General features: G+C 35.1%; 1 protein-coding gene across 6 annotated transcripts in view; it reads right to left on the bottom strand.

Moving 5' to 3' along the window:
• LOC141448590 (uncharacterized) overlaps window positions 1-24,418 on the bottom strand; it is a 61,386-nt gene that overhangs the window by 22,852 nt on the left and 14,116 nt on the right. For 2 of the 6 annotated variants that reach the window (XM_074117046.1, XM_074117050.1), the window contains exon 1: window positions 19,541-20,734. The exons of 2 other annotated variants lie outside the window; for them this stretch is intronic. The gene's annotated coding sequence lies outside the window, so the exon portion shown is untranslated. Of the gene's footprint in view, window positions 1-871; window positions 1,023-1,858; window positions 1,996-19,540; window positions 20,735-24,418 lie in introns of those variants that run through there. 2 more of the 6 variants (XM_074117049.1, XM_074117047.1) reach the window with 2 other exon arrangements.

The following is a 24,418-nucleotide window of genomic DNA, read 5'->3' as shown; positions in this document are numbered from 1 at the left end:
TTTCATCTAAATCAAGGCCCTGGCGCTGAACACATTCCTTTAGGAACTCTGAGGGCGTTAAAATGTGTTTAAAATTAAATTTAGAAAATTTTGACATTATCTAAAAACAGTCAGGTTTCTAAATTCTGGCATAAATTCTTAAATGATACTAACTTGGTTTTTAGAAAACAATGATTTTTACTAATGACAACTTAATTTTGAAAAAGAAATTCTATCTGTAAAGTTAACTGAATAAGATTTTATACAAAAATTGGATGATAATTTCAATACTTGATCTGTACCAAATTATAAAAAAATAATAATTCCGAAATTGTTTCAAATTAAAATACAAAAGAAAATGCAACATTTATTTAGCTCGAGAAATATTTTACGCTTGGATTACGTAGAACAAAAAAACTGTTTACAATGAAATATTCAATTAAAATTAACGCTTCAAAGAAATGAAATAAGAAACAAATAAAACGTTGTATTAAATAGAAATAATTATAGCCAAATTTTGGAAAGATTTTTTGTTTGAATGCAGAAAATTTTCACTTTTTGTTTACCGTTTTTCGTATTTTAACAACCGATTTTCAGGGCTGAAAAATTTAAATGTTTCATTTAAAAGAAACGTATTAATGAGAAAGAAAAAAAAAACAAGTATGGAAACACTATTATTGTTAAGTAAAGATTCTAAAGTAAAACAAAATTTCAGTCAATAATAAATACTAGCACGTAAATTGCAGTCAGCACCATAATTTTAGGTTATCGTGTATTAAAATAAACAATGCAACAATATGGGCAAGCACAACAATGTTTATATATATTTTTTTTGTTTAGGCTCAAAGTACCAAAGAAAAGATAAGAGAACTAAAAATATTAATAAACTTACCACGGCAAAAATATATCCAAAATGTGCCATTGAAACATTGTGGTATGGGGCCGACAGAGTTTTAGACGGTGAAGTGCCCGAACACTCAGAGGCTATAGACCGAAAGGTGGTGGTGCCTAGCGGCGGCCTGAACCAACTACACAACTATAACACAAAGGGTCCTGCCGCGGTTTTTAGGTTCTGTTTTAATTCTTCAACATTTTTCTTTTTTTTTGGAAGGGGGGTCTTCTCTTTTTTTTTTTTAAATCCTTAAATGAAGAAATATTATAATCCTGGAATTTTGGGGATTCTTGGGTTTGCTTTAGAAGGTATTTTTAGATTTACACTTCCAGAAGTTTTATCTGCCCCTTCCCAACAATTTCAAATTTTTCGTTTTTTGCAGAACCAGATAAATTTTAAAAAACGGAAATGGATGCCCTTTTAAATACTTCTAGTGTGAACATCCGACTTTCCTCTGACGCAGTTAACATGATAAAAAAATGTCTAGAGAAAAATCACGTCCCGCCTGTGGTTTGTATCATATTTTTGAAAAGAAACGCAAGTAACGTCAGCTTTATCAGCTGATAACATAGTGATATAACCCAACAGTGATGCGATAATGCTTATTTCACGATATTAGATTTTAGAAGTAAAAAGTTTGTAATACCTAACATAATCTACATACACTTAGATTTCTTTTAAGTCACTTGAGATAAACAACAAGAAGGTAGTTTGTACATAGTTCTGTCTGTCAACGGATAGCCCCCCTTCTTTCTAGACGTCAAAATTTTCGACCAAAATCAGTCTGATCACGTAGGTCTTATCATCTACTGAGGCTGGACAATGAATAAATACCAAAAACGAGACATACCGCCGCTACTGTCTCACAATTCATCAAACATAACCACACAACACAGCTTCACGAGAATATTTATTACTTTACTAGTCCTGGCACTGATTTTGAAAAGTTCTATTCAATATGGGTTTTTATAAAACATTGTTACTTACAAGAAAACTTTGGCAAAGGCACACAGAATTTTTCTTTCAATGAAAACTGTCCAGTTTCAAAGATACTGGACTTCAATTTTTTTTGTAAAGCATAACCCAATAGTTTGTAGAAATTACAACTGTTATTGAATAACCTAAACCTAACTACACTATAACAGTAAACATAACCTTACATCACAAAATGTTCTGCAAAAATAATTTCCCTAAAAATAATTATTTAAATGAAAACTTTTTTATCTCGTAAATAAAAAAATTATAGAAGACTTTTTTCTTTTGTATTATGAATTTAGGATGAGCATAACTCAATTACAATTAAAAACAGAAACTTTAAATTTTGATATTTGGTTTTGGAGGCACCACCACCAGACCGGACAAAAAAGTTTTTGGTTATAGTCAGCTGATCGTAAAAGTCTCTTTACTGAATCGATTTTTTTGTATTTATTTGTTCTATTATTATATTTTAATTCTATATCGATATATATTTATAAGTATTGCGCTATTTAGATTATTATTAATATATATTGTACTCTATGTTACAGATATTATAATATATTACATTATATTTTATAGTAATTAGGTGATTGGCCGTACTGTAAATAAATAAATCTTTTTTTGTTCATAAAATTTTACGTAAACTCCAGTAAGATGAAGTTACACTAGACTTTTTGTTGCATCCTGCAGTTCCCTGTTTTTATCATAACAATTCTTTTATTTTTTTTGTCAAAAGTTATGGCAATAATAAAAAAAATTACTGTACATAGCCTACAAATAATGACGCGTCTGTCTGTCTGTCTATATTTATGTGCAAGCTACCAATAGAACAATGTGCCTTGCTAGAAGAGGACAAGTAATGTGTCCTTGGTAACGTTAAATTGACCACGGCCATCAAAAACCACTTGAAAGTGACGGCTTTTAATGAATTGATGTGATGATCACATGGGCTTTGTGTCTGTGTGTGTGTGAGTAGAGGAGTGGGGGAAGACAGTGCTTCTTGATTGATGCAATAACATTGTAGTAAACTGCATTGCTCTGAATAGAAGCGGTAGGGAGGGGGCATCCTATATCACTCAACAGCCTTTTTACTACAATATTACGCTTCTTCAAATATAGTACTTTCGACGTGGCGGCCATATTTTTTTGTTTATTATCAATTTCTCTTACCACTTCTAAGTGGAAGATTTGCGATCGTGTTAAATTTTAAAACGGAAGTACAAATTTTTGAAAAATACTGCCGAAAATGAAAATTTGCATCGAGTTTCATATTGAAGCTAAAAAAAAAAACTTTACAAAATTACAAGAAGTATTTAAACTGTTGCAAATATATTTCCATATCTCTGGTTTTGTGGAAAGTTAGAAAAAATGGGACGTAAAATTCTTTTTAATTCGCCAATTATACGCGATTTTCACTTAATAATAATGAAATCTCTTGCAAAGCACAAATATTCAGTTATAGACTCTTATATAACAAGATAAAATTATATCATCATATACAGGGTGTTCCATTTTAAGACGGCTCAAATGCATTTCATGCTTAAACGGTTGATCTGAGCAAAAAAATGGTAGAGGGAAAATTTGTTGCCCGCAACCTCTAGTTTCAGTATATGGGACTTGATTTTAGATTTCTGCCCGGGTTCGCAGTTTTAAAGAGTATAAAAAGTTATGAAAGAAACCGGAAACCGCAATTCGATATCTACAAAAATTAAAGGTAATTAAACGCAACTCTCCCAAAATTACCAAATAATTATTAAATCTTCTTTTTTTGTAACAGATGTTTAATTAATTTTTACCCATTTTGTGTATGCATGAAAACATTTAAAGCTCCTAACATTTGATTTTTCTTAGAAAAAAAATCACTCGGAAAACGACTTATTTCCCGATATTAAGAAAAATACTAGCTTTACTGCCTTGGCAATATTTTTAGTAGAAAGGGGATGAAAAAATACATAAAAATGACCTATCGCGGGCTCTTCTTTCTCTTTGATAGCAAGTTAAAAAATTGAAATATGATTAATAAATACCAGATTTTGAGAAATGGTCTAGCACCTTTAATTTTGAAGATATCGAATTGCGGTTTCCGGTTTCTTTCATAACTTTTTATGCTCTTTAAAACTGTGTATATGAAAATGGGGCTCAACTGCGAACCCGGGCAGGAATCTAAAATTAAGTCCCATATACTGAAACTAGAGGTTGCGGGCAACAAATTTTGCCTCTACCATTTTTTTGCTCAGATCAACCGTTTAAGCATGAAATGCATTTGAGCCGTCCTAAAATGGAACACCCTGTATACAGAAAATTTTATGTTCTTTCAATTGTTGAAATTAAATTTGTTGTAGCTCTGCAGGAGTTGAGGCGATTTTAGGGGACCAAAATTATAGAACAGCTGATTTCTTCCAAACCGTTTTAGCATCGCGTCGCCGATTTATATGAACTTTCTCGTCGTATATACGAGCTTTAGAATCACTAGCTTTTCTTCGACCTCTTCATTCTCGCAACACACTGGTTTGTTACGCTTCGCCCAAAATTGGTGGTCGCTAATAAAAATTCCTGCTAAACTGCATGCAATGTATACCAACAGCTTAGTCTGCCAAACAGAAATACTCGTACTCCCCTGTTTCTTATTTTATTTATTTAATTTTTCATAAAAACTGTTTTTATGCCCCCCCGCCCGTTCACCTTTTCAGTACAACTTGCCGCCAAGTCTTGCCAACCTATATCTCTAACCTATATTCCGATTGCATTATCGTACTTTGTGACCAAAGGGGAAAATTTTTTTGTATTCTTAGAAAATTGAGGTCACCGGCCGACATTACGTGACCTGAACTTTCCATCTCTCATTCTCATCTTCCCTGAATATATTTTCCGACTGCGCCCCTCCTCTTGCCTTGTACACGCTTTCACTGGTTCACACTCCTGACCCTTCAGCCACCGCAGGTCACCCAGGTTCAAATCAATATCATTTTAAAATGCGGTCAACCCTTAGCCAAAACCTAGATTTCTCTGCTTTTACTCTCTGGACTTCTACTTAATCGTAATTTTCGAAAGTTACAACTTTAACGTTTTTTTTTTTTTTTCTTACAGATAGTGATGTATTCGTAATTATGAAAAATTTTCATTTTCACGCTTTTAAACCTTGAAGTACACCTTTTAATGTCTCCTAAAAATGTGTTATTAAAAAATTTGTCTGTCTGTCTTGAAGTACGTAACGTTTGTAAAAGTTCCCGTCTGGTGCAATGAGCTACTTCAGAGAGTTTTTTCCGCTTTGAGTTCCTCTTTTCCTGTTTCAGAAGACTTAAAAAAAAAGATATTTCCGGTATAATTTGTATTTCTAAAATTTAAGCACGATAGCGTAACACTTTCCTTCCCCAGGTCAGAGAATATTTTTAAAGCAGTTACTCAAAATCCTTTTGAAGTAAAACAAATACTTAATCGGATTCCAAAGAATGGAAAGCAATATTAATGAAAGAATACTTTAATATTATTGACAAAATGATTCACAAAGAGAATTAATTTTTTTTTTCTAAAGGACAGTTAATGCTAGAGGCTGTTAACTCGAGACACATTTAGACAAGTTCAAGGTCGCAAAAGCCAGCAAAAGCTTGTTTTTTTTTTACACAAACAATAGATTTCTAAGTTCTTTTTTTTATTGTTGTTTTATTGTTGCTCGTTCTTACAATAAGATGGAATTACTGCAATCGTGACAAACTTAATAAATGAATTTTTTTTTAGCTATTATGAAGTCATTTTTCAACAAAGTTTAAAATTTCTTTTTCTTATTTTAACTCTACCCTTCAAAAAATGAAAAATCCATTTAAGTGAAAAATTTAAAAGGTTCATTAGAAGAAAATTCTCTAACCGGAAGATGAGAAAAACTGGGCTTGACCATTTTCTTTGCACCTTCGGTGAAAACTCGGATTTCCTAAATTTAGCACGATCACAATACTTCCTCATATTGAAATTGTTCGTCGTTAAAAGGTACGTCTTATTTCTCTTAGCCCTACCGGCTGTATAATAACCTTCAATTGATGACCCTGTTCCTCTGCTTTCTACCTAGAGTACAAGCTGCCCCAAAACGGGGAATGAAGAACGGCGGGCTATAAGATGCAGGGATATTAGACGACCCGGCCACTTTAGGTTGGTAGAAGTGGTAATTTATGATGGGTAGGGGGGAGTACGACTTTCCTCCGCAAGTACCAGAGGCCGCGTCCGAGTAAACCGCTTTATTGCGGTACTTTATTACGCAATATAATCGAGATTTGGGACGGTCAGCCCAGCCCCACCAAACTTATGCGAACTTAAATTGAACAGCTTAAGCTTTAAGATTAGTTTTTAGACCCTAATCTTTTTTTCCCCTCTTCTTCATACATTTTCCCTCACTTAAGCTTCTCTTTACATTCAAGCAAGTGTACTGAATCATGCAAAATTTTATGTGAGATAAATAGCAGTTGGCAACACTGGGGTTTTAATTATAAATCGATTTTTAATGAAATCTCCCAATTCAAGGTTCAATCGATTCTTTTACTTTCTCTTGGACAAAGAACTACTCGTAGCACGATTACATTACACATTACCTCGGTGTGGCTATTAAATAACGAGACTGATGCTGTAAAAAACATTTTATTTTTTAAATTTATACATATTTAGTTATTATCACCTTCAATATACACCCCTCAACTATCCCTACAACGCTCCATGCGAATTTACCATTGTTCCAAACAGTGCTGGAAGTCTTTTTCTGTCTGAGCTCCTGCATGACGCGTGACGGTTTTTCTTTCACAGCTTCACAGCAGACTGAAATCGTGTTCCTTTTAATGTAGATTTGACTTTAGAGGAACAGATAAAAGTCACATGGGGCCGCCAGGTTAGGCGAATAAGGCGGATGGCCTTATAAACTGGGATGTTGTACTTGGCTAGAAACGTCGTCATGACAGACAATGCAGTGTGAGCCGGCGCCAGTTGTCTTGATGGAAAACCACGTGACTTGTTCTTCCCTCAAATCGGGTCGTTTTTTTTTTCCCTAACTCTTTCACGGAGTTGAGCAAGCACCTCACGCGGTAGTAATGTTGATTAATTATAATCCCGATATTTTCATCCGTTTTAGACGTGGAAGGGCGACCCGGGCGGTCATCATCTCTCGACGTCTTCACGGCCATCTTGGAAACGCTTGAACCACTCAAAAACTTGCGCACGTGATAAACATTCATCACCATAAACGTAAGTTTCATTTAGCGGTTTTACCAAGTTTTGATGTGAAATTTCACGACAATTCGTTGTTCTACTGCAACACTTATCATGTTTTCGGCAAAACGAAACTAACACCTCTTACACAAACGGACGGTTCCGGTCAGACAGATTTCTCTACAAACCCGTGAGGCGCTGCTGCAATCTGTAAGAGAAGGCTTTACGCTGCACAGCTGTCGGTCGTTAGGATTTGGCGCATGCCTAGTTCTTCTGTAGTCTCGTTATTTAATGGCCACACCCCCTCGCATGTGTTTTAATAGATCTTTTTTTTTTTTTATGAAACTGGTTCTATTAAAGTGAGCATGGACGATACTGGACTTTTCGTGAATATGGCTAAGAAACTGAAATTCTCAATTAGTTATTCACAACCCTCTTTAAAATCGCCAACTGTCCGTAATTTTCCAGATATTTCAGTTTTACTGTATTCGTGAAGTAAATTTCCAAATCGAAATTCTTCTTCTTACAGTGGCAAACCTCGAGAACTATAAATACCAACTCCTGATCGTTTGTATCTAGGAAAAGTAAGCCAGGATTGGCACTGGACCCAGTTGCCCAAACATAAACCACCAGACATCCTATGTTTATAGTTAAGTCTGAGAATTCTAGTATCGGATATTTTTAGTCTAAACATTTTTAATTAGACTATTAATTATGATACACGAGTATTTATAAATACTATGTGATAAATTTCAATAGATAATTCAAGTGACGTAAAAAACTGTTGGGTGAACTTGGTGACAATGACTTAACAATTAGTAGCAGCTGCTATTCGGCAGGAAATACCAGAGAGCAGTAGTAGGTGGACATGGTTCAGATAAACAAGGTGGGTTGATTGTAGTATTTCCGGGGACGTTTGTACTTCCTTGACCTATTTTCTCGCCTATTATCTATCAACCAGAGTCCTGGTTTTTTTTACCCACTAAAGGAAATAGCGATAAAAAATAAAAACTCGCCAGCGCTATCTGATGGAGCGTCACCGAACTAAGTAAGTCTTATCTGAACGTCCTTAGCTTCCTTTCTGGTCGAGCATTTCACTTTGGTTTTAAAACACATCTAATTCTTATTAACATTTTACAACTTTTAAGAAGCAACTTTTTTACTAAACGGACAGTTTTAAAGAGCAGCCCGCTTTTGACGACGACTAATTTAACCTCTAATCAACCTTACATAAATAGAAGCGTACATATGAGGTGTGGCTATTAAATGACGAGACTGATGTTGCTGCAGAAGAACTATGCATGCGCCAAATCCTAACGACCGACAGCTGTGCAGCGTAAAGCCTTCTCCTTGTGTCGTGTTTGTAGAGAAATCTGTCTGACCGGAACCGTCAGAGAGGTGTGTAAGAGGTGTTTACGTTTCGTTTTGCCGAAAACATGATACAACACATGTAGTAGAGCAAGCAACGATTTGTCCTGAAATTTCACATCAAAACTTGATACAAGCGCTACTGAAACTTATCTTTTATTAAAAGAAGTTTATGGCGATGAATGCTAATCACGCGCGCGAGTTTTTGAGTGGTTCCAGCGTTTCCAAGATGGCCGTGAAGACGTCGGAGATGATGACCGCCCGGGTCGTCGCCCTTCTACGTCCAAAACGGATGAAAATATCGATTATAATTCATCAAACATTACTACCATGAGGTGCTTGCTCAACTCCGTGAAAGAGTAAGGTAAAAAAACGGCCCAATTTGTGGAAGAACAAGTTATGGGTTCTCACACTGCATTGTCTGTCAAGACGACGTTTCTAGCTAAGTACAACATCCGCCTTATTCGCCTGACCTGGCGACCCCATGTGACTTTTATCTGCTCTCTAAAGTCAAATCTGCATTAAAAGGGACACGATTTCAGTCCGCTGTGAAGCTGTGAAAGAAAAAGCGGCAGGAGCTCACAGAAAAAGACTTCCAGCACTGTTTCTACAATGGTAAATTCGTATGGAGCGTTGTAGTGATAGGGGAGGGGTGTACATTGAAGGTGATAATAACTAAATATGTATAAATTTAAAATAAAATGTTTTACAGCAATAGTCTCGTTATTTAATAGCCTCACCTCGTACTACTAACAGGAAGTTCCCCCCCCGGAATGCCCTTAATCTAATCAACATTTCCTGGAAAAATATTCCAGATAAATGTGTTGTAGCTGTAGAACTTTGATCTCATCCCGTCGTAACGCGCATGTTTGTTGCATCCTTAACCCGTTTCGCACTTGCATCCATCATCAGTTTGGTCTAGAGATTTCGACTTCACATACGTCACGCAATACTCTTGCTGAAACTGATTAAATCTACCTCTGACGAAAGTCTAAAAACCGGTTAAACAAACAATAAAGAAAAGCGCTACAACGGATAAAATCTAAGATATTATCCAGCATTGAGGATCTAATCACATTCTCAATCGTAGATTTACATTTTTATGACGCAATAAATGATTATAAAAAAATCATGAGAGTTGTATTCGTGAAAATCTCAAAAAAAGGAGGAAAATTGTTTTGACACTTTTCATATAAATAGTCAACGTTTTTCGCCAATTATTTCCCCGAAATCTTTAGCCAAATAATTATTTAATAAGGAAAATTATGGAAACAACGATTTTCCTTGGAAAAACCGAAGACAAATACAGGAAAGAACACTTCTATGCTGTAAGGTAAATAGCGGAAAGAGAACAACCAATGCTCTACGAGGTCTGGGTGGGCTACGAGACTGGTTAAGTTCAGGATTTCGTTCAAGATTTGCAACATACCTTGGAGGAATGCAAACGTTTTGCAATGTCCGGTCGGCCTAATAAATATAATTATTTATATTATATAATATATAATATGCTCTGGCGAACGGTCAATAAGTTTCAACATTCCTTGATACTTAGTAACGGGAATACTGACTACAGAGCCAAGTTCCGGTCTAGAGTTTTACCCCGAAATGCGAGCCGTAAGGTCTTCTTTATGGGTTCAAAACAATGGTTTTTTTAAAAAATGGTCCATAACAAAACATATGGCATTCTAAGAACTAACGTAAGATTGCTGGATTATGCCTTCACCATGGAAACCTATATTCGTGCTCCCATTGGTCAGAGATTGTAATGAGATAAATTGTGAATACTGCTCTAAAAATGCAAAAAAATAAAACCAGCCGTCAAGTGAGTGAGCAGAAAAAAGGAAATGCGGTCAACATTGAGGAAAACTAATGATGCGCGGAAATACATTCCAAGATATAATCGCCATCGTCTCTTACCGCTAACAGAATGCTACACAATTTTTTTTGATTAACTGTTACGGAATTTATTTACATTCCAATTTGTTGCTTTCAGGAAATCATCTTAAAGACGCTTTATTGTTGTTCTTGTTGTTGTTGTTGTTGTTCTTGTTGTTGTTTATTGTTGATCTCAAAAGAATTTCACAATCTCATATCAGCTGCGCAAATAGAGAATATTTCAAATACGTCAACAAAATTCTCTCTTCATTTTTTTTTTTTTAAATAAACATCAAAATATTTACCAAAACTAAAATTATGTAAAATATATGTGATTAAATATTCGTGAAACTTGAAGGCGCCACGGTAGCCGAGAGGTTAAGAGACTAGACCCGCAATGCTAAGATGTATTGTTGGTTTAGTGGGTTCAATTCCCCTGGTCTAGGTCTTGGATTTTATTTAATGGTTAATATGAGAGAATTTATAGTAAAGTATGTTAGGCGGTTAAGAGACTAGACCCGCAATGCTAAGATGTATTGCTGGTATAGCAGGTTCAATTCCCCTGGTCTAGGTCTTGGATTTTATTTAATGGCTAATATGAGAAATTTACAGTAAAGTATGTTTGCTAGTTGCCTCCGTCCACGGCATCTAATTGGTAGTTGGACATAAAGCCCGCCTGAAAAAGTAGTCATTACTTGTATTCTTGAAACTTGACATTTTTTCTTAAAAAGGGTGAATTGACTTCAATATTGAACTTTTTCACTTGCTTTACTGCAATAAACTGATGCGAAAGAGAAGCTCGCAAAATCAATCTTTCTTTAGAAAACTTTTTAAAACCAAATTGATTGGGCCTAACAAAATTCTTTACCCTAAGGCCCTACGGTCATGTTTGGAGGGAGGGTCTTAAGCTCAATGATGAGAGGGGCCACAGTAGCCGTTAAAGGCGAGGTCCTCAAAGCTAAGAAGTATTGGGTTCGATTCCCTATGTCTAAGCCTTGGATTTCATTTAATGGTTAATGTGAGAAAATTACAGTAAAGTCTGATTGTTAGCCACTTCCGTTCCACGTCACCTAATTAAGTAGTTGAACGTAAAGGCCGCCTGCAAAAAAAATAAACATAACTCGCTGTTTATCAACTTGGCCGTGAATGTAACTTTTGTTAAATAGATATCTCAGACTTCGATTACGAGATCTCAATGCTTCCTTTTTACTAGAAGGTCACAAAAAGAAATAAAATCTACTTTAAAAGAAGAAAAAAACAAACAAACAGGAATTCCAAACATTTGCTATTTTATTTATTTTGCAGAACAACATTGCTACCACCTTGACAAAGAAAATTATTACAATTAGAGACAGTGTATCTATTTTTGGAAAAGTACGATAATATTTCTTTCCCTTATTCTTTAGATTTCACGTTTACCTATTTTATTTCTATTTATAGGTTGGTATGACACTTGGTTCCACTGCCACACAGTTTAACTTTGTCTCCAATTGTACGCTTTTTATTTTACTTTTTTCTAAAGATAAGTTGGTCAGCCTGAATACTGAAAATATACTGTTCTTCTAACTACTCGCTATTAACATTCTTCAACTGTTTGCGCCACTTTTCCCTGACGGAAGACAATTAAACGGAAATTAGTTATTTGTTGCAGTTTTAAGTTAAAAGCTATCACATCTCTCGGATCATCACTTTTAGTCACGTGAGACAAAAAGGTTTTCTTTAGGGTTACATCTAAAACACGTTTTAGTGAATTGTGCGGTTGTAACCATCGTTTAAGTAAGAAATGTATTTTAAGTAAGAATTTTAGAGCACCGGAAGTGCGATTACATCTTTCGTCACGGTAATACGTGCATTATTTAGATAAGTAAAAACTTAATAAATTTAATTTAACACAAAATAATATTTTGGATTAAATCAGCGACATGGATGTTTCACTTTAATCGAACGATTTTTCTTTATCTCTTCGGAGGGGGGCCTCTCAGTTTGTGGAATTTTCTATTCAGTTTTGAAACTTTTCAGCTTTTTTTTGTAAACCACCAAAATATCCTTTAGTCATAGTCACGAGAAAAACAAAATAACTGGATAAGTTTCGTTTGATGTTCCGCCGGTGTCCCAAACAGGTCAATAAATTACTCACTCACTTGACAATATTTCTCTTTCGCAGAGTTTTCTAAAAAAGTCAACTGACAAAGTCGACTGACGATCGTCAAGCTGGACCGACTTGACGTCATCATGCCCGGGTTATGCCAGCTGTGTTCCACTGTCAGAGACGCGTATCTATTTCTAGAACTATGTGTGCGTGTCTGTCAGTTTTTTTTAACACTCCGTTCTAGGCTTTATTTTCAACCAGGGCAAATACGCTTCTAACATTAAGAAAAATAGAGAAATATTTCAACATTTTTACGAAAATGTTGTTTTCCAGTGACTAGGCCGTGGATTTTATTTAATGGCTAATATGAGAAATTTGTAGTGAAGTATGTTAGGCGGTTAAGAGACTAGACCCGCACTGCTAGATGTATTGTTGGTTTAGTGGGTTCGATTCCCCAGGTCTAGGCCGTGGATTTTATTTAATGGCTAATATGAGAAATTTGTAGTGAAGTATGTTAGGCGGTTAAGAGACTAGACCCGCACTGCTAGATGTATTGTTGGTTTAGTGGGTTCGACTCCCCTGGTCTAGGCCGTGGATTTTATTTAATGGCTAATATGAGAAATTTGTAGTGAAGTATGTTAGGCGGTTAAGAGACTAGACCCGCACTGCTAGATGTATTGTTGGTTTAGTGGGTTCGATTCCCCAGGTCTAGGCCGTGGATTTTATTTAATGGCTAATATGAGAAATTTATAGTAAAGTATGTTTGCTAGTCGCCTCCGTCCACGACACCTAATTGGTAGCTGGACGTTAAGCCCCGCCTGAATCCCAGAATATTCTAATGGAAGTCTGTGTAAAATTTAGCGAAAAAAAATCCACCGGATGTAGCTTTACATTGAATTTTAAATCCTATTAATTAGTGAGCGCCGTTGAATTAAGCGACAATTTTAAAAAACACATTCCAGAACCGGATTTTAAAATTGCATCAATTCAAGTAACGGTTCTTCCTGGCTTGCTTTGATTATAATTTTTTTTTTTTCAATTTAAGGCGCGTCAACATCTCTTAGAGGTCATTGACTCCGGAGCTTTTTTTAAAAGCACTGCCGACCTTTGGGCAAAATCAAAGTACCAGCAGCTGGATTCGAACCCACGTCGGAATCCAGGACTTTTATTCGAAACTTTATTTCAGGGAAATTCCATTCTGGGCACTTCTGGTAGAGGGAAGAGGGAAGTGGCTACACTTACCCCTAAAGTGCCATTACTGTACATTGTACAGGCTTACCACCTGTGTAGTATTAATAAGAATCAAATGTGAGACTGAATTTCCAAATTTGATGAAAATTGGCATTAATTTTCAGTAATTCTAAGTTTTCTCACTAACGACAGCTAGGATTTCATTTAAACTTTTTGTTGTGATTATACATACACACACACACACACACACACACACAAATCTACAACTTTCACAGGAAATACTGTACCGGAAATGAGTTTAAGAGTAGTTCCGAGAGAGGAGGGCGGATAGATTCCTCTTAATTTTTTTTTAAATTTATTTGTCAAGTTACACCAGCGCTAGATACGCCATAAGTGACAATGATAATAACTGACACCACTACAAACTCACTAATTGATGGGGGTGAAGTTACCCCTAGTGATAATACTCCCTAAGTCGTCTCCGAGGATTAGCTACTCTCCACAGAAGAGGAGAAAATCGCGAGGCCACTGGCTGATTTTAATCGCCTAGGAGGATGATGAGATGATAAATGGCAGCAGACAAGAGGATTGGAATGAGAGTGCAAGTTCTGATGAAGACTTTTATCCTCTTAAAATGATTCTAACATTCATAGTTCAAATTTGTGAGTTCGAACTCTCAAGAATCTCATGAGCAGGTCGTGTAAGTGTTCTCATGAGATTCACTTCTCATTATAAAAATTTGATTGGGAAAATTTTACCATCGCAATATTTCCTTCAGTAAGAGGAAACGGTAACTACAAACACAGGATGTTTTGTTAACGAAATATTTTGAACAAATTAACAATTCTCCATTTCCGTATCAACGAGCCGTCTGACTTCACACTTAGTTTCATTTGAAATTATTTAATATTTCTTGTTCTTGCAAATAATTTCCATTGTACCGTGAAAATTGGAATGAAAATGTTAAAACAGGAAATTCCTTTAATTAGGAAATCGATGATATTTGGTTCGATAATCTGATGGCGTCGACTTTCCTACAACTAATTCCCAAGAAGCTGATACATTCTCAAGGTGTACAATTTTTATTGTTAATCATTTTCAATTTTCAGTTTTAACATTTCAGTGGGGATTTGCGGAAGTGGGTTAGGGTTCCGCCAGAGCTGAATAATATCAGTGTTACGTCCGTCCGTAAATGTTCACTTAGAATAATTTAATGGTTAATATGAGAAATTTATAGTAAAGTATGTTAGGCGGTTAAGAGACTAGACCCGCAATGCTAAGATGTATTGTTGGTTTAGTGGGTTCGATTCCCCTGGTCTAGGTCTTGGATTTTATTTAATGGCTAATATAAGAAATTTACAGTAAAGTATGTTAGGCGGTTAAGAGACTTGACCCGCAATGCTAAGATGTATTGTTGGTTAGTGGGTTCGATTCCCCCGGTGTCTAGGCCTTGGATTTTATTTAATGGTTAATATGAGAAATTTATAGTAAAGTATGTTAGGCGGTTAAGAGACTAGACCCGCAATGCTAAGATGTATTGTTGGTTTAGTGGGTTCAATTCCCCTGGTCTAGGCCTTGGATTTTATTTAATGATTAATATAAGAAATTTATAGTAAAGTACGTTAGGCGGTTAAGAGACTAGACCCGCAATGCTAAGATATATTGTTGGTTTAGTGGGTTCGATTTCCGGGGTCTCTAAGCCTTGGATTTTATTTAATGGTTAATATGAGAAATTCATAGTAAAGTATGTTTGCTAGTTGCCTCCGTCTACGATACCTAATTGGTAGTTGGATGTAAAGCCCCGGACTGAAAAAATAGACATTACTATACTTTACTTTATACTTCCATGGACGGGTTAGTGGGTAGATTCCTTCCAAAGAAAATAAGAATCAAATTTGAGTCAAACTGGCAGAGTTTGAGGACAATTCGTGAGTTCGAATCTTGAGAATGGTAGAAACCGGAAATCGTGTGAGTGAGTCACCACCAGTTTGGAAAAAGAAATATTTTGTTTATCAAATCCTACGCACTTATGTTCAAGCTTGCATCAGCCATTGACTAATAGATTTCCGTCAAGCTTAGAGATAACAAAATAATTAATTTTCCCGTACACTTACGTAAGAGATTACTGTCCCAAGTATGAGTAAGAAAAATCTTTGTCGTAACTACTTAGAAATTTTCCAACCTCTTTCCCGGTTAAGTAACAGCTTCTATATTTGAACGAAAATCAATACAAGGCTCCTTGGAAAAAAACTGAGAGATAGAGAGGTCAACGTCTGCCTGGCTTTTCCACCGGATTTCCTTCATCTGTTTGCTGTAAACAATATCTAGCCTCTCAGATGCTCATGGTTTCATCTCCTAAAATAATTCTCGAAGTTCCACTATTTTTGTAATTTTTGAATTTTAAAAATGACAAAGAATCTGTTCTCAAGGCATCCTCAGTTATTGATCAACATATCCGCAACATCGTTTGGAGAAAAGCGGAAGTAGTGTTTTCTAGACACTCATGGAAAAGTGGAAAATTCCTAGGAAGTGTGGTTAGTAAATAAAAACCGGATATCCACTTTATATTTACTATTATTTTCGAGAAAATCTTTAAAAAAAAATAATCGGAAAAGTATTATTTCCGGCAAAGAAATTTTCCGGTAGGTTTCAGTTGGGAATTCCGGTTGGAACTCTTTTTTTTAAAAAAAATACATTTTATTTTCCTGCTTTCTTTTTTTTATGAGATACTTTCTAAAAACTACTTTTTCGGGCTTCGGTAATCTCAAGATTTATATTTTCGAAAAAACTCTAACTTCTACAATTTGGCACGATCATTTGACTTCCTTCCGCTATTCAGTGAAGTGTGAGTTGAGTTTGTGACGTATTATCATATTTTACTCATTTACTCGCAACCAAATTAAAGAGGAACTCACAGATAAGTTGTTGGAATTCCTGTTTTCAAAGTAAATTCCATTAATTTAATTCTGTCAGGATTTCATCAGGGAATCCTGAATACTATTTTTTTTGTCCCGGAAATGGTGACCAAAAAAAAAAAAAATTGAGTTTACTTTTAATTGTCTTCTAGAGCACTGATTCTCAACCATCGCGTGGCACTTTTGCGTGCCGCGATAGTTTTGAAGTGTGTCGCCAAATTTTAGAAATGCATACAATAAAAATTATATATTAAATGTAGAAGACGATATGAGAGTAGCATTATCATTTACACGACCAAATATAAACTGTAATTATCAAAAAAACATCAAGCTCAAATTTCTCATTAAAAGTGTTCTTATTAATAACTTGTAATTAATCCCTTAATAAACATATACTGTTGTTTTTTGTAGTACATATTATTTTATTTTATATTGAAAATAAACAAACTATTTTACAGAGTGTATTATGGGATAAGTAAAATACTTTTAAACTTATCTTATTGTTAGTGTACCGCCAAATTTTTAAATTGTTAAAAGTGTGCCGCCGCGACAAAAAAAAAGGTTGAGAATCCCTGATCTAGAAGCTGTAATCAAATTACTTCTGTTCCAATCTTGAAGCAATATTTGGATTTCATTCATTTTGTTTAAAGGTAGTATTTATAAAAGTTTTAAGTCAAAAAAATTTTTTACGCAAAATTCAAAGTTTTCAATTGCTGAAGCACGTCTTCCAATCTAGAAGTATTAAAACAAATTTTCACCAAGAATATTGAAGAATTTGTAGAGTTCTGGGAAAAAATCGCGAATTAGACTCAGATTCGAGTTTAATTATCGATAAAAAAAAAAAACTCGAATATCTTTCACGAATGAGTACCCAAAAATACCAAAACATCTCTTTCGGAACTCTCGATGTAAAGACTGAGGTAAAAGTAAAGTAATTGCCCATTTTTTCAGGCGGGCTTTACGTTCAACTACCAATTATGTGTCGTGGACGGAGGCGACTAGCAAACATACTTTACTATAAATTTCTCATATTAACCATTAAATAAAATCCAAGGCCTAGAGACACCGGGGGAATCGAACCCACTAAACCAACAATACATCTTAGCATTGCGGATCTAGTCTCTTAACCGCCTAACATAATTTACTGCAAATTTCTCATATCAACCATTAAATAAAATCCAAGGCCTAGACACCGGGAATCGAACCCACTAAACCAACAATACATCTTAGCATTGCGGGTCTAGTCTCTTAACCGCCTAACATAATTTACTGCAAATTTCTCATATCAACCATTAAATAAAATCCAAGGCCTAGACATCGGGAATCGAACCCACTAAACCAACAATACGCCTTAGCATTGCGGATCTAGTCTCTTAACCGCCTAACATACTTCACTATAAATTTCTCATATTAACCATTAAATAAAATCCAAGGACCAGGGAATCGAACCCACTAAACCAACAATACATCTTAGCATTGCGGGTCTCGCCTCTTAACCGCTCGACTATCGGTGGTGGTGCCTAATAAAGGCGTAAGGTTTTTATCCAAAAATTTGAATGTAAATCAGCTGAAAGAAAAGAGAGCTCAAACAAAATGGAATTTTCCGCAATTTAAGATCTTCTAGCAAACGTCTCCTATGAATGTATTTTTAACTTTGTACAGCGATCTATTTTTATTTAACACAGATATACTGCAGTTCAATAACCAAATAATATAGAAATTTAAAATGAAAAATTATTACTAAAAAAAAAGTCAACTTTATAAAAAAAAAAAAATTAAAAAAATAAAGTGAAACTTAAAATAACATCATTTTTCTTCGAACTCGTGAGGAATTCTCAAAAAATAAAGAAATTGATAAAAAAAAAAAAAAAAAAATTAACTCGTTTTAGGTGTTTTCCTTATTGGTCTATTTTTCTTTGAATCGTGAAAAAAATATAAAAAAAAATAAAATAAAAATAATATTAAAAAATAATAATGACGGCCAAGTTATACGTAAAATATTTAATGAATTCTATTAATTAACGACTTATCAATATAAAAAAATTAAAAATTATAAAAAACAGCTGGAATACAAAAAAATTTAGTCAATTAAACAATAAATTTAATAATTCTACAAAAATATTTAATTCGAACAATAAGTAATTCGATCAGGCACAATAGACAACAGTTTAACGAAGAGCTTCGTTCTTTCCCGTAAAATGGCGAACAAAGGCTCTTTTTTTCATTATAAAATTAAATAAATAATTTAAAAAAATATTAAACAATTTACATTATTTTAAAAAGTTATTGTTATTCATAATAAAGTATTATTAATTAAAATTTTTTTGGGGAATAAGTTCTTTAAAACACTTTAAAAAAAATATTTAAGTAGAAAAAAATTTCCACGCCCCCCATAAAACATTTTTTGATCATTTTTTTAGAATGGTTTATAGGTGGATAACTTGGGAGCTTTAACATTTCTAAAATAGATACGATTCCAAAAAGACATGTTCTGTTTTAGATCGACTTCAAGGAAGAATTTTGTAATAAATAGTAATAATAACGAACCTAGTTTAAGTAAAATTTATTATGTCTCCGAATTTTGGGTGATATATTATAAAAGAGGGAAATTGTCGAAAGTACAAGTAAACATTAATGAAAGATTTATTTTTTTATTAATTTTTGGCGAGCGAGAAAGAAAATATGGAAATAGTCTTAATTGACTAAAATCAATAAATTTAATAAGACTACATGAACAAAAAAATTTGGAGACCTAGTAGTACATTTGAGTTAAATTGTATTTACAATTTGATTTTTTTTAATATTCAGTAGAATGATTAATCCAAAAATATGGCAACTTTACTTCAAATCAAACTTGGGTGGAAAACTTTTTTTTCTTTTAGAAAAACATTTTCAAAGAGAGATTACGTTCAAGTTGGGTTTTAGTGAAAGTTGTATTTAATGGCTTAAGATGAAGTAGTGGTTCTAAGTATGGTATAACTTTTGAATTAATTGTATTATTTTTGTGAATGACTTCAAGTGTTTTCCTAATGTTGCGTATAAAAGAAAAAATTTTTATTGGTAACTTACAATCTCCAGAAGAAGGTCGAATGTAGAATGTGTTCACCAGAAAATGCACTTGAAAAACACTAGAATTTTCTTAATAAAAATCACAAAAATGGAAAATGATTTTCATTTTTTTTTTGGTTTTTTGTTTTCCACGTCTTTGTTAATGAGTAGATCTCACGCTAAAGTTTAAATAATAGAATCACACTTTCAACACTATATTATAAACATTTCCACAAGTCTTCTTTTTTTTTGAGATAGTACTTCTCCGTTTTTTTTTTTTAATTCTCAAAAAATTCAGTCGAAGTTAATTTTGGTTTTAACGTTACTTTATGAGAAACTTTTTTTCTCTCGAGACTGAAAGAAAGAGAGAGAGGGAGAACCCTCCATAGATAAGAGAACAGAAGAGGGCTCAGAGAATCCGCTCGCGTTAAAAGGAAAGAAAAAAAAAAAAAATTTCTAACGTGCTAGACAGAGAGAGGACGATGGAATTGTGAATGATGGTTAGAGTGAGATGGCTATAGTGAGTAAATCGGGGTGCGACAGAGATGGCTGGATTAGGCGGGGCAGGGGTGAGAACTTCAAAAAAAAAAGGTTGAGGATGAAGTGAGATGGAGGTGGTAGAGGGGGAATTGAGAGAGAGAGAGAGACAGTGAACGGCGGGGTTTCCTCTGTAGAGAGAAACAGAATGCACGGAGTAGGGAATGCGTTAGTATATAGCGGGGCCGAGAGCCACGTTGCCAGATCGCAGGGTGTCTAACGACTGCACGGGCCGGCAACACCGCTCTGTGTTCACACAGCGTGCGCCACTGTGGGGGGCCTCTACCCCTCCTTCTCCTCCACCACCCTCCCGCCACACACCGCCGGCCATCTCTCTTCATTTTCAAAGCACACTGCCTGGTGTACACGCACTCACATACATACGCACTCACAGTACCGCCACAGTACGTGCGGATATGTACACTACCGCCAGGCCAGGGGTATGGGTGAAAAGGAATGAGCCAGCAGTATCGGGGGCCCCCCCAACCAAAGCCGACAGCTCAACTCACAAGCTGAGCCTGAGCTATGTCCGGCCTGTGTCCATCAAAAATATAATACCTCCCGGGACCTAAACTAGTCACTGGGAACGTCCGCCTCCAATCTCTCCTATCACACCAAGAGTTAAAAAAAACAAAACACACAAGAATTTCGGGAGAAACAAAAATTCTAGTCAGGCCGCCCCCCCCCAAAAAAAATAAAAACCTGCATCCTTCAAAACATAAATTAATTTTTTTGAAACATTTTGTTCGTATACAGGACGACCATTTTGTAAACGTCACAGTTCAGGCGCTATTTTGGACACGATATTATCACGACTTGCTATTAAGTGCCACTTAATTAAACAGATATTCTCAATTTCCTGTAAAACTAAGTACAAATAGTTGTTCATTATTTTTGGTGACTGATCCATAGTTTCAATAGGATGAAAAAAATAACTGCCAGTTTCAGTCATAATATATTTTTATTATGCCGGAGTTTTCGACCCTAGGGACTAGGTCCATCTTCAGGGCTAATTTACAATGTACTATTTTACATCCATTATAGGGTTAGTGTGTCTTCTGTCTTGTCTGTTCATGGACAGTCCATGAACAGACAAGACAGAAGACACACCAACCCTGTGATGTAAAAATATTACTTTATAAACTAGCCCTGAAGATGACCTAGTCCCTAGGTCGAAAGCTTAGGGCAGAATAAATGTATCACGACTGAAATGGCAATTATTTTTTCATCCTAAGTACAATATACTTTTACTCGCAACAATTTTCTTAGAACAAGGCCACTTCCGGTGGAAGAGCGGGGGGTAGCTGGGTTTGTGCCTTTCCGGGAAATATCAACCAAATTTTTTCAAATTTAAATAAAACTGGCTGCCTTGAAGAGTATTAGTGGGATCGTACACATTACAATGGGAACACGTTAGAGGCAGTGGTTCCAGGGCCAGATTTAGATGAAAAGAGGCCCTAGGCTATTCCACTTATGAGGCCCTTTCACCTGCCATTTGTCTGTTCCAATCTACATCAATCTGCACTTTATTAATGCAAGAACAAACCAGAGCTTAGTAGCATAAGGCACGTCAATATTTGCCATGGCAATCAGTGAACGTATGAACTATACTTTGATGCAATTAAGTATATACAAACGAACAGACCCAATGAGCCGAACGCGTTGATCTTAACCAATAAATTTTTATGTTAGTTTATTAGTCATATGCGTAGAATTTCTCCTTATTTTCTGTTAAGTGTTTTAGTGTTCACTGTTTTTAGAATAGTGTAATTTTAATTTGGCAAAAATTTGAATGTAAGGCCCTAGGCTGAAGCCTAGTTAGCCTATAGGAAAATCCGGCCCTGAGTGGTTCCCAACCTTTTTTAAGACCAGGGACCCCATTTTCATATTTTTTGTTGTTTAGCAGGGACCACAAGGTTCAATATAACAATAAACTATACTTTTAGATTTTAAAAATAAACTACAAATTAACATTGTGATTATGTTTTCAGTTGTTATATTAATGTGCTTGTTTTGAGCTTGCATTTTCTTAACAAGAAGCGGTAGTAATCCTGGGATTGATGAGATTGCTCCAAAGCTACACGCACATATCATCATTTGCTTTTAGTGGCGACTCCTTGGACTTGTTTTTAGGCGCTCTAAGCTCGCTCGACGTCCCCCATTCGCCGTGCCGTAGCCGCATGTTATTAAATATATTATTATTATTTAAAAAATATTAAGTGTTTCGCGGACCATATTTTAGTTCTTGCGGACCACAGGTTGGGGGAACCACTGTGTTAGAGGGAAGGGCAGAACACACCTCTTTCATCGCTTCCAGAAATGTTTTAAGGGGAAAAGAGAATTAGATAACATTTTTTTGGACCTTCCTGTATGTGCGCTAACTACTATGTGTGCGGAAACTTAAAAGAAAATCTTTAGAAAAAAAACAATAATGAGCATGGCTAAGTCACTATCAAGTCCCCAGGGAGACTTAGAACAAAGTACAAGTCTTGAGCTTATGGCTAAATTTCCATCTTGCGCTATAGTGATCACACAGAAACATAAAACTTCCGGAAAGTCACTTTTTTCCTTTTTTTTTTGGAGGTTAGCGGGGGCCTCAAGACGGATACTTCCGGTGAAAAGTCCAAGTGGAAAAACCTGATTGCCATGATCTTTCCATGGCTTTCCTTTTTCCGGTACAGAGTTTCACATGATTGTGGTAGACCCAGTTAAATGTACTTTTGGGTACCCAAAGAGTTTTTTAGAGAACAAGCTCGCCTAGTTTTAAGGCCAATTTAACGCACATATCCAGGAGCTTTTAGGTGATAGAAATCATCACTATTTCAAGCTCCAGAAGATCTCGCAATCCGATTACCCGTGATTATCAATTTCAATATCTACCACAATGTGCAATATTTCCCTGTTACCAACTGGGTGCAGGTATAAAAGTAAAACAATACTCCTTGGGAAAAATCGAAATCGCCGTTTCACATACGAACAGTTTGCAACAGTAATTTTTTTGTTTTGGTTGGGGGGCGTCACTTTGTGAGTTTTTAATATTTTTTGGGAGATAATTTAAGAGAAGCGCTTTCAATAGGAACTCCCCCGTACGAAGAGATTGGAGGGAGTCTTCCCTCCATGTGAACCATTACTGGGAAATTTCTTAATAGTCGACATCAGCGTTTCCCAACCTGTGGTGGTACGCGAGTTGCTGGTTGGTGGTACGCGAAAAATAATTAATAATGGCGGACATAAAAAAATAAATCATAAAAATATCATAGAAACGTTTTTTCCAATAATTCATAAAAATTATTCTAATTAATAATATTATACAATAAAGTTGTTAATATGTACCCAGCAATAAGGTTAGTCTGTCTCAAGATATACGAGAAAATATAATAGCACATTTAACAGGATTAAAATTGTCTTTCACGGAGTATTTTCCCAAACCCGAAACACAAATGATAATTGGATTTCAAAACCCCCTTCTATAAAGAAAATTTAGGAAAAGCTACATCATTATCAATAAAAGATAAAGAAAATTTAATAGAATTATCCTGAGACATAGCTTAAATGATAACCATGTAAAGATCTCCTTAAAGAGACTGGATTGTAATGAGTAAGCTCTATCCAAGCAACATTAAATTTAATTGGTACTTACAGGTAGTTGAATGCTTAAAAGAATTTAGAAGATTTGGACACAAATATAATAATCTTTAAAGAAGGACTTTGTAAATTAATTAATAATTTTGAAGAGAAAAATATGTGCGCAATTTTTAATTATTTAAAATAAAGTTTTAAAACTAAGATCTTACACTTTACAAAGTTTATAAAGTGAACATGAACTTGGAACTCCTTTGTAACAGATACATTGGTATTTCTATACAAATAAAGATGATAATAATAGTAAAATAACACGCTCGGAATAACGAATTTCACGAAACACAATAATTTTTACGAATTGGTAGAATTTAGCATGATGTACTTACTACCAAGTGGTACGCGAGCCAAAAAAAGGTTGGAAAACGCTGGTCTACATCATTACGCGCTTAACATTTACTGAGGTACTTATCTTTTGCAACCGGGTGTTCAATTTACAATAAAGAATGTAAACCTCCAGAGCAAATAAATAGCTTGGAATTAGCAAACGCGCAAGACTAAAAACATTAATTAAAGTCGAAATCTTCTGCAACAAACTGGTACCTACTGTGGTACCTACAATTAATAAGTAAGTCATTGTGATTGGTGTTCATCAGTTGGCGCCAAAATCTCAGGTAAACACTCTTGTTACCCATAAGATTCCTTAATTCCTTAATTATCCTTCCATCCAAGTCTGAACGTTCCAGACTTATCACTTTAGAAAAAGCATTTATCCAGCTCTCA

The sequence above is a fragment of the Rhodnius prolixus genome, unplaced genomic scaffold (assembly GCF_049639745.1).
Source record: "Rhodnius prolixus isolate KJV_2025 unplaced genomic scaffold, Rpr scaffold_2, whole genome shotgun sequence".
Taxonomy (NCBI): Eukaryota; Metazoa; Arthropoda; class Insecta; order Hemiptera; family Reduviidae; genus Rhodnius; species Rhodnius prolixus.
Note: the sequence above shows the minus strand (reverse complement) of the source record. Positions and strands in the feature narration are given on the sequence as shown.